The following is a 9,937-nucleotide window of genomic DNA, read 5'->3' on the forward strand; positions in this document are numbered from 1 at the left end:
GTGAATACACTCGGTGGTGGTGCTGCCTCTAATTGTTTAAATAAAGACTGGTGTATGATTTCGACAGTCGGTGATTAGCAGGGAGAGTGTTTTAGATGGATTATTATTTTGACAATTTAGGAGTTGTTTGGCTATCTAGACGTAAATGTACTGCATTATTTATGAGTGGTTCGCATGTCTGTAGGTTGTGCAATGGGTTGTTTTTGACGGTTTACAATTAGCAAGCGTGTGTGTAGAGTCTTATAAATGAGTTATGTAGGAGTGGTTTGCAGGTCTGTATGCTGTGGGGCATGTCAGTGCGTGTGTTCTGTGATACATATACTCCATCCCTAAATAAAATGCACCCAAATAAATAAAGTACACTTCTTCCTCTCTCCATCAGCCTAGTGCGGGCTGAGTCCATTTACCGCCCGCCCCTAGGGAGAGGTGGCGGTCTGGCGACGTAGGTTAGTGGTGGTGGTGGGCTTCGTTTGCTGCAATTTTCTTATGTTGGTAGCGAAAACGGAAGTGAGCTTTGTTTACTGCCAGATTTCACACTTGGCGCCGTATCCTAGGAGGAAGTAGCAGTCGGGTAGATGAGGTTAGTACAAGTGTCCTTTCTTTCCCCCAATTTTCTTAGGTCGATAGCGAAAGCAGATGTGACTTTTCTTTGCTGCCAGAATTCAAACTCGGCAACGGGTTCTAGGAAGAGGTGGCGGTCTGGTCCTTGAAAAGTAATTGAAACTAGGTAGTTGAAAGTATAGTGAACACCTTTTCATACGTATATGAAATTGTAAATTGAATTATTTAATATGATTAAAACTGAAATGCAATTAAGTGCTTAGGTAATTGATAGTTTAGATGCACAAAGTGGGTGTTAGCATATTTACAGAAGACTGTCTTGCGCATGTATGGAGGTGGTGCGGAGGGTGTGTGACGTAAGCGGTCGGACGCCCGCAGGCCGGTGGCTAGGCACGTGTCTTGTTATAATGCGTGCGTGTGTGTGAGAGAGAGCAGACGATCTTGTGTCATCACGCTGCGTTACGGTAGCGTCCTCTGGTGGTCACAATATGAACTAAGCCACTTGAGCTCTGGAGCTCGTAGTGGATACATCGGGTGCAGCCATCTTGAATAACGGTACTTGCGTCATGATCTGATGTCAGGAGAGTGCCCTCTGGTGGCACTAATATGAACTAAGCCAGTTGGAGTCCAGACCCAGTTGAGAACACATCTACTTGAAATTGGTCAAATAATTAAGACAAGTCAGTTTTTCCCGCCATTATCGTAGGTGTGCCGCATTATCATGTTGGAATTTGAACTTCGCGGGATTTTTATTGGGGAGGGGGTTAGGTTAGTGGAGGTAGGCCAAGTGTACAATCTTACACCACGTGGTGGATACATTGGGTGCAGCCATCTTGAATAACGGTACTTGTGTCATGATCTGACGCCACAGTTGCGCTTTCTGGTGTCAGTGATATGAAATAGACTCTGGACCTCATGATGGTGGATACACTGAGTGCAGCCATCTTGAATAACAGTAGTTGTGTGATGATCTGATATAAGGGTGGCACCCTCTGCTGACGAGATTATGAACTAAGCCAGTGGGAGTCCGGATCTCGTGGCAAACATACCTGCATGATATTGTTTAAATAATAATAATAATAAAGACAAGTCCGGTTTTCCCGCCATTATCGTGCTGGAATTTGAACTTGCCGCCATTTTCTAGGGGGTTGGGTGTTAGGTTAGTGAACGTAGCCCAGTTGGTCTATTTTCCCGCCATTTTCGTGGTGTGACGCATTATCCTGCTGGAATTTAATTTTTTTTCCGGAGGATTAGGTTAGTGGAGGTAATCCAATTGCCGTATCTTCCCACCAAAATTCAAACATCCCACCAAAATCCGCCATATTGGATGATGTCATGCGCTGTTACTAAGTCTATACGCCGCCATCTTGTATGGCGTCATCGCCGCCATCTTGGATACATATGGCAACAATGGAATGTGGGGTGGCACCTGAAGCCCCCCTACTTTCAATCACAGTCTATGTCAAACACTACCTTCCAGAAGATATCACATGCCACATGCCACGACAATCGTGGTATCTGTAATGTATAAAAACCGACAGGTCGGCAACAGCATGATGTCACGATCATTGTATCACTCCTCACCGATATCACAGTCAGTCGATACAGCTGTATGTTATCTACGCTATTCAGGGACAGCATCCTACATGTGTCAGCACCAGACCACAACACGAAAAACCAGATACAGGATCAGCCTACATCCCCACCACAGGATCACGTACAGCCACCGGCGGACGACCCAACAATAGCACCTCCAGTACCACCTACTCGGCCAGTACCGGTGTCACGAACAGGCAGACTGCTGCGCCGACCAAGGCATCTAGACGATTACGAGCATCTCCAGAGACGACCTGCACCAAACCGCAACACAGCTTCAGCACTCCATACCTTTGAGGAGCCGTGTGGGGACACAAGCTCTATGGGCTTCCATCGCCAAGAATATCGCTGGAAAAACAGTATCTCTGAACCCATGCGCAATGTTTCCTGAGACGCCAAGTGTTTAAGTTGTATCTGTCCGTATTATGTGTGTAAATAAATATTGCATATGTGAATCGGTAATGTTGACAATCATAACACGTTATGAACATCGTGTTCGTTACCCAAATCCAACAGCAGTAAGCTGAAACTGCTCATTGTGAACTATATAGTAGTGAACAATCAAGACGGATCCTTATGAATAAAATGTCAAACATGACCGCGAACTTTGTTTAGTCTTTCAATTGCTAAGAGCATGTAATTCATCCGTGGAAGACGTAGCTTACAAAATCCTCGTTCAATGGAATCTCGAGAAGGGAATTGCATCTAGTATGAGTCATTTAAGCCAAAAGTTGTATAAAGCTTTAGTTTTGTTTTGAAATAATATATAACTGCATAAAATCTTTATTTGATCATTTGTTTGGTGTAAATGGCAAAAAAAGTAAAAGATTTCTAACACAAATACCACAAAGCAGAAAAGGGACTTATTGGAATTACAATTAGAGATGTTAAGAAAAGTGTCGGGTAGCATGGGCCATTCAACAAAAAACAGATTTTTGAACAAAAAAGATGTTCTCGCGGGTAACAAACAAACTAATCCGTTTATATATCTAGCGCACAAGATAATAAAAAACAGCTTGTTAAAAAACCTATCAACTTGTGGCTAACTGAACCTCACAGAATACTTTAACTTTGTGGGGATATATGTATATGTACCTCAATGCTTCCTTAATAGTTTAATGTTTAAGAGTATTCTGTAGAAAGTAACTCCATTTTTTGCCAATTTCCCCTAAATGGGTTTTTTATGACAATTATTTTTTACATTTGTTGACATGTTTTTAGAATTTCTCGAAATCATCGCGCCCAGCTATTTTCAAAAAAATATATTATTCGATTTTAAATGCAAAGTAAATTAAAGCATCTTGTTTAAGTATTGGCTTTCCTTTGTATGCATCTAAACTACATCGTTTGTTAGTTTACCCAAGGAAACTACTCAGTTTTTCTTTCCATTTAAATATACCAGTAATAATATATTACGTAAAAGATTGCTTAATTTTTGTTGACAATTTCATATTTTCCCCCTGTATCCGCAGCATCTATGCCACACATTGTGTTCCATATTGTGGTCTTGTGCTTCCTTCCTCATCACCGCCAATCGATCTTATGGACTGAAGCGTACTAGTTTCTTATCTGGCCACCAATTTCAGCGAAAGTTTAATTTTATGTTGATTGCAGAACAAGACGTTTCCCAGGTCACTAAGTGATACAATTAGTCATGAACGTTCTTCCCATTTTCTCTGTGACTTACAAGATATTCTCGGAGCACAGTTTCTGTAACACAATTGTCAGACTAATAACGAAACGTACACATAGCTTGTCGGTAATACGATACAGAAGCAGTTTCACTTTAGAAACTATCTCCTTTGCAACGAAAACGCGGTATTCTTTAGTTTCTAACACTGACGACGGTGGAGCAATATTTAATGCTATCGAGTTATTATCAAACATAAAGTTCATTTCCAGTGTCTGGCTACCGAGCTTAAAACGTTCATAATAGGCATACCACCGATCCTCACAGGAGTTTCTTGCATTAAATTAATTAAAAAAAAAAAATTATGGTTCCGCCCGGGATCGAACCGGGGACCTTCTGCGTGTAAAGCAGACGTGATAACCACTACACCACGGAACCACGATGCAACGTACCTTTGAGAGACTGATACTCTAAACGCGAGTAAAAGTACTTCCCACGTGTATTACACAAGGTTTTTGAGTTTATTATTTAGTAAGCAGCGTCTCAACTGCAGTTTTTTATAGTACTTTTCTGGATGTTGATATGAGATTGGGGAAATGAGACGAGCAAATAATACAGTTTACTTAACATGGATGTAAGATATATTGTATTGTAATTGAAGTGGGCCCTTTCCCAAATTTCTAACTTTTCGAATAACGTGATTTGACGTGTATGCATAGATTGAAAGTTATCAACATGTCATGCCTTTAATTATAATCGCGTCTCAGTTAAATGTTTTACTAGGGCTGTGTCGTACCAAAAATGGCAATTGGCGCAGGGCCTAGTTACATCAAAGAAGTATTGTTGTTCACATTGCTTTTAAAAAAATTCCTTTCTTAAATATAAAATGTTTAGTTCTCTCACCAACTTTCGTTCCCCATTTCATTACGTAAATGCTGTGTAATTGTCAAGGGATATAACGATCCAGGGCCAATTTAATGTTGCGCGTGGACCATAATCTTCTGAAGCATCGGGTGTCGATTAGGCACTATTGTTAATAGTTGTTACTGTAGTATATGTACGTATTATTTACTTTCATATAGTATGTGGAGGTAATGTCCAATAAAATTTTTTGTCACTGATTTTAGAATTAACAAATGCAGTGGTCCATAATTTTGGATTATTATGTGGGCAACATAATTACTTAAGCACAAAACTGAAATAAAATTTTTTTACCTATACCTACATAGATCGTCTATAGGCCTTACGCTGAAACTGATCAATTAAATAGGATGAGTTAGGTAACCACTGTTCTATATTTTTAACGTGGTTCGAATTAGATGCAAGCAGAAATGATGATTGCCCACCGTTGCAGGTGCTGATAATCTAAAAATTGTTTATCAGTTATTACAGGCTATGTTAAAAAACTAAATGCCTCGTACTAAGAATTTTTGAAGTTTAGGCCTCTGGATAGAACAAAATTTCGCAATACAGTCCACCCTATTGTGCCACATTGCGACACACTGGTAGGAAAAGTCTAATCTACACAGTGATTAGTGGTTGAGTCTGGAAACGTACATTGCGACATTCGGACGGAGAAAATGAAGACATCACTGAATGGCCCACATATTAAAGCACTGTGAAACATATACAAATGATTAAAGCACGATAGGCAAACAATCTTTAAAGATACACTCTGCCTCATCCTAGTATTATTGAAAGTAACAAAAATAGTACCAGTATCGCAAAAATGATCTAAGTGATCTAGGTTATCGCCACCTCTAATTCAAACGAACAGCTGTCAGACTTCCTAATACTACGGTTGTCTGATTGTTTTGGTTAGAGCCGTAGGTCATTTATGCGAAGATATATCAACAATCGATCTTTAGTCTAGCTCTGGTAACAATGTAAAGCAAATAATCACTATTGACAACACTGCGACGCAAGATTGTAATACTGCACAATTGTGGAGCATGTTAGATACAAATAATGGTAATTTGTAGTAAGAGAAATGTGATTAATAAAATATAATTGCGTCGATGTATTCTTCAAACTTTCGAAAACACACATACGGTACTATTATGTGGACGTCTGTTATTTCCAGTGTTTTAAAACTACTGCTCCACTGCCTCACTATAAATTTTTGCTTGAAAATCGCTGACAAGACCTTACACGTCCTCCACACAGTCCCGATGTCTCCCCATGTAACTTCTATATTTTTTGGAGGCCTGAGGAAGGACATTCAGTGCCACTGATTTCCTTCAGACACAGAAGTGCATGCCTGGGTGGCATTCGTGGTTCTGTAGTCACAAACATTTTTCCATGAAGACAGTAACCACTTTGTCTCACATTGGGATAACTGCATTGACAGTTATAGTGATTATTTTTTGAAAAATAAACAGTTTACTTACATCTTATCCATTTGTCTCGTTTTCATTTGAATGCCCCTTATACATCTAGGAAGTGGTGATTCTGTGGAAATACCCTCAGCTCATATGATACTGATAATTTAAACGTATACATAAAACAGTCAGTACAAATATTTGATTTACATGCAAACACCGATATACTTAAAATGGAGGTAAAAAGCAACAAAAGGAACAATAGACTTTCATTATAAAGGTTCAACAGTACCTTTACGAAGTTTGTCAAGGAATCAAATTTTGGAAAAAAATTCTATTAAACTTTATGCGTCAGCTCAACCAGTACATATACTACTGATTAGCACAACTCTGTTGTTGAGTGTAATACTATTGCAACGAAAGCACATCTCGACAGCAAACCGATTCCCACAATCTACAGCTTCTTCCCTACATTGGGCCCATTACTGAGGTACCTGCCAACGCCATATACCTTCCAGTGACAGTACACACATTAGATCCCCTCAAGCTGAATATTATAGACCAAGATGGACATCTAGTCTACTTTTGCAGTGAAGGAATTGTATTGTGTTTACACTTGAAGCAGAACCAGCATGGGTGTAAGGTATAAAACTGATACACGCAGCTCTCAGTACACGACACCACTGTGGAAACACACTGTTATAGCACAGGATAATTATAAACTCCTTAAATTGCTAGGTTTGAAACCACACAATAACATCACTCGATACAACCATCACAGTTCAATGTTAAAAGCAGCTTATCCATCAGGAATATTTCTCTCACATACCTTTTGTTTCTGCAATATTTCGTAGTAATAATGGAATTAGCATTCTCATTGAACACCAGAATGCTTTAACATTTGCAAGGAACAGCTTCACATACTTGAAAGAAAAACTTGTAGAAAAGAATGGAGTCCCTACAGAGTCATTGAAATGTACACGTAAAGCTTTCACATTCCTGTTTCAGGAAATAAGATACTAACTGAACAGTGTCGAAATTGACCATACAAGAAATGTTGTGATCATATCAATCCTTATAAAATATGTTTCCCTTTCAACTACAGATATGAATGGTTTTTAAGAATCCACAATGGTTCATAGACATTCCAAATGACACATCGATAAGTGACTACTAGTGCTTTAGTGGATGTATATCACTCAGGAAGCTAACGGGGTATTTTCAGGACACGAAATGCGCTATTGTGATTGCAAAGCAAGAACTAATTATGGTACAAAGTGCAACAACAACAGCTCGTACATTGTTGATGTTGTGGTCTTCAGTCCTGAGACTGGTTTGATGCAGCTCTCCATGCTACTCTGTCCTGTACAAGCTTCTTCATCTCCCAGTACCTACTGCAGCCTACATCCTTCTGAATCTGCTTAGTGTATTCATCTCTTGCTCTCCCTCTACGATTTTTATCCTTCACGCTGCCCTCCAATACTAAACTGGTGATCCCTTGATGCCTCAGAATATGCCCCACCAACCGATCCCTGCTCCTAGTCAAGTTGTGCCACAAATTTCTCTTCTCTCCAATTCTATTCAATACCTCCTCATTAGTTACGTGATCTACCCATCTAATCTTCAGCATTCTTCTGTAACACTTCCATACATGGCTACACTCCATACAAATACTTTCAGAAAAGACTTCCTGACATTTAAATCTATACTCGATGTTAACAAATTTCTCTTCTTCAGAAACGCCTTCCTTGCCATTGCCAGTCTACGTTTTATATCCTCTCTACTTCGACCATCATCAGTTATTTTGCTCCCCAAATAGCAAAACTCCTTTACTACTTTAAGTGTCTCATTTCCTAATCTAATTCCCTCAGCATCACCCGACTTAATTCCACTACATTCCATTAACCGTGTTTTACTTTTGTTGATGTTCATCTTTTCCCCTCCATTCAAGACACTGTCCATTCCGTTCAACTGCTCTTCCAAGTCCTTCGCTGTCTCTGACAGAATTACAATGTCATCGGCGAACCTCAAAGTTTTTATTTCTTCTCCATGGATTTTAATACCTACTCCGAACTTTTCTTTTGTTTCCTTTACTGCTTGCTCAATATACAGATTGAATAGCATCGGGGAGAGGCTACAACCCTGTCTCACTGCCTTCCCAACCACTGCTTATCTTTCATGTTCCTCGACGCTTAGAACTGCCATCTGCTTTCTGTACAAATTGTAAATAGCCTTTCACTCCCTGAATTTTACCCCTGCCACCTTCAGAATTTCAAAGAGAGTATTCCAGTCAACATTGTCAACAGCTTTCTCTACGTCTACAATTGCTAGAAACGTAGGCTTGCCTTTCCTTAATCTTTCTTCTAAGATAAGTCGTAGGGTCAGTATTTCCCCACGTGTTCCAACATTTCTACGGAATCCAATCTGATCTTCCCCGAGGTCGGCTTCTACCAGCTTTTCCATTCGTCTGTAAAGAATTCGCCTTAGTATTTTGTAGCTGTGACTTATTAAACTGATAGTTCGGTAATTTTCACATCTGTCAACACCTGCTTTCTTTGGGATTGGAATTGTTATATTCTTCTTGAAGTCTGAGGGATTTCGCCTGTCTCATACGTCTTGCTCACCAGATGGTAGAGTTTTGTCAGGACTGGCTCTCCCAAGGCTGTCAGTAGTTCTAATGGAATGTTGTCTACTCCCGGGGCCTTGTTTCGAATTAGGTCTTTCAGTGCTCTGTCAAACTCTTCACGCAGTATTATATCTCCTATTTCATCTTCATCTACCTCCTCTTCCATTTCCATAATATTGTCTTCAAGAACATCGCCCCTGTATAGACCCTCTATATACTCCTTCTAACTTTCTGCTTTCCCTTCTTTGCTTAGAACTGGGTTTCCATCTGAGCTCTTGATATTCATACAAGTGGTTCTCTTTTCTCCAAAGGTCTCTTTAATTTTCCCGTAGGCAGTATCTATCTTACCCCTCGTCAGCTACGCCTCTACATCCTAACGTTTGTCGTCTAGCCATCCTTGCTTAGCCATTTTGCACTTCCTGTCGATTTCATTTTTGAGACGTTTGTATTCCTTTTTGCCTGCTTCACTTACTGCATTTTTGTACTTTCTCCTTTCATCGATTAAATTCAATATTTCTTCTGTTACCCTCGTCTTTTTACCTACTTGATCCTCTGCTGCCTTCACTACTTCATCCCTCAGAGCTACCCATTCTTCTTCTACCGTATTTCTTTCCCCCATTCCTGTCAATTGTTTCCTTATGCTCTCCCTGAAACTCTGTACAACCTCTGGTTTAGTCAGTTTATCCAGGTCCCATTTCCTTAAATTCCCACCTTTTTGCAGTTTCTTCAGTTTTAATCTACAGTTCATAACCAATAGATTGTGGTCAGAGTCCACATCTGCCCCTGGAAATGTCTTACAGTTTAAAATCTGGTTCCTAAATCTCTGTCTTACCATTATATAATCTATCTGAAGCCTTCTAGTATCTCCAGGGTTCTTCCACGTATACAACCTTCTTTCATGATTCTTGAACCAAGTGTTAGCTATGATTAAGTTATGCTCTGTTCAGAATTCTACCAGGCGGGTTCCTCTTTCATTTCTTAGCCCCAATCCATATTCACCTACTACGTTTCCTTCTCTTCCTTTTCCTACTGTCGAATTCCAGTCACCCATGACTATTAAATTTTCGTCTCCCTTCACTACCTGAATAATTTCTTTTATCTCATCATACATTTCATCAATTTCTTCATCATCTGCAGAGCTAGTTGGCATATAAACTTGTACTACTGTAGTAGGCGTGGGCTTCGTGTCTACCTTGACCACAA

The 9,937-nt window shown here is 39.8% G+C and overlaps 1 non-coding gene across 1 annotated transcript; it reads right to left on the bottom strand.

Moving 5' to 3' along the window:
* Positions 1 to 4,152: 4,152 nt before the first annotated feature.
* On the bottom strand, positions 4,153 to 4,225 carry Trnav-uac. The gene has a single exon. It is a non-coding gene; the product is annotated as a tRNA-Val (tRNA).
* Positions 4,226 to 9,937: the final 5,712 nt, after the last annotated feature.

The sequence above is a fragment of the Schistocerca piceifrons genome, chromosome 1, assembly GCF_021461385.2.
Source record: "Schistocerca piceifrons isolate TAMUIC-IGC-003096 chromosome 1, iqSchPice1.1, whole genome shotgun sequence".
Taxonomy (NCBI): domain Eukaryota; kingdom Metazoa; phylum Arthropoda; class Insecta; order Orthoptera; family Acrididae; genus Schistocerca; species Schistocerca piceifrons.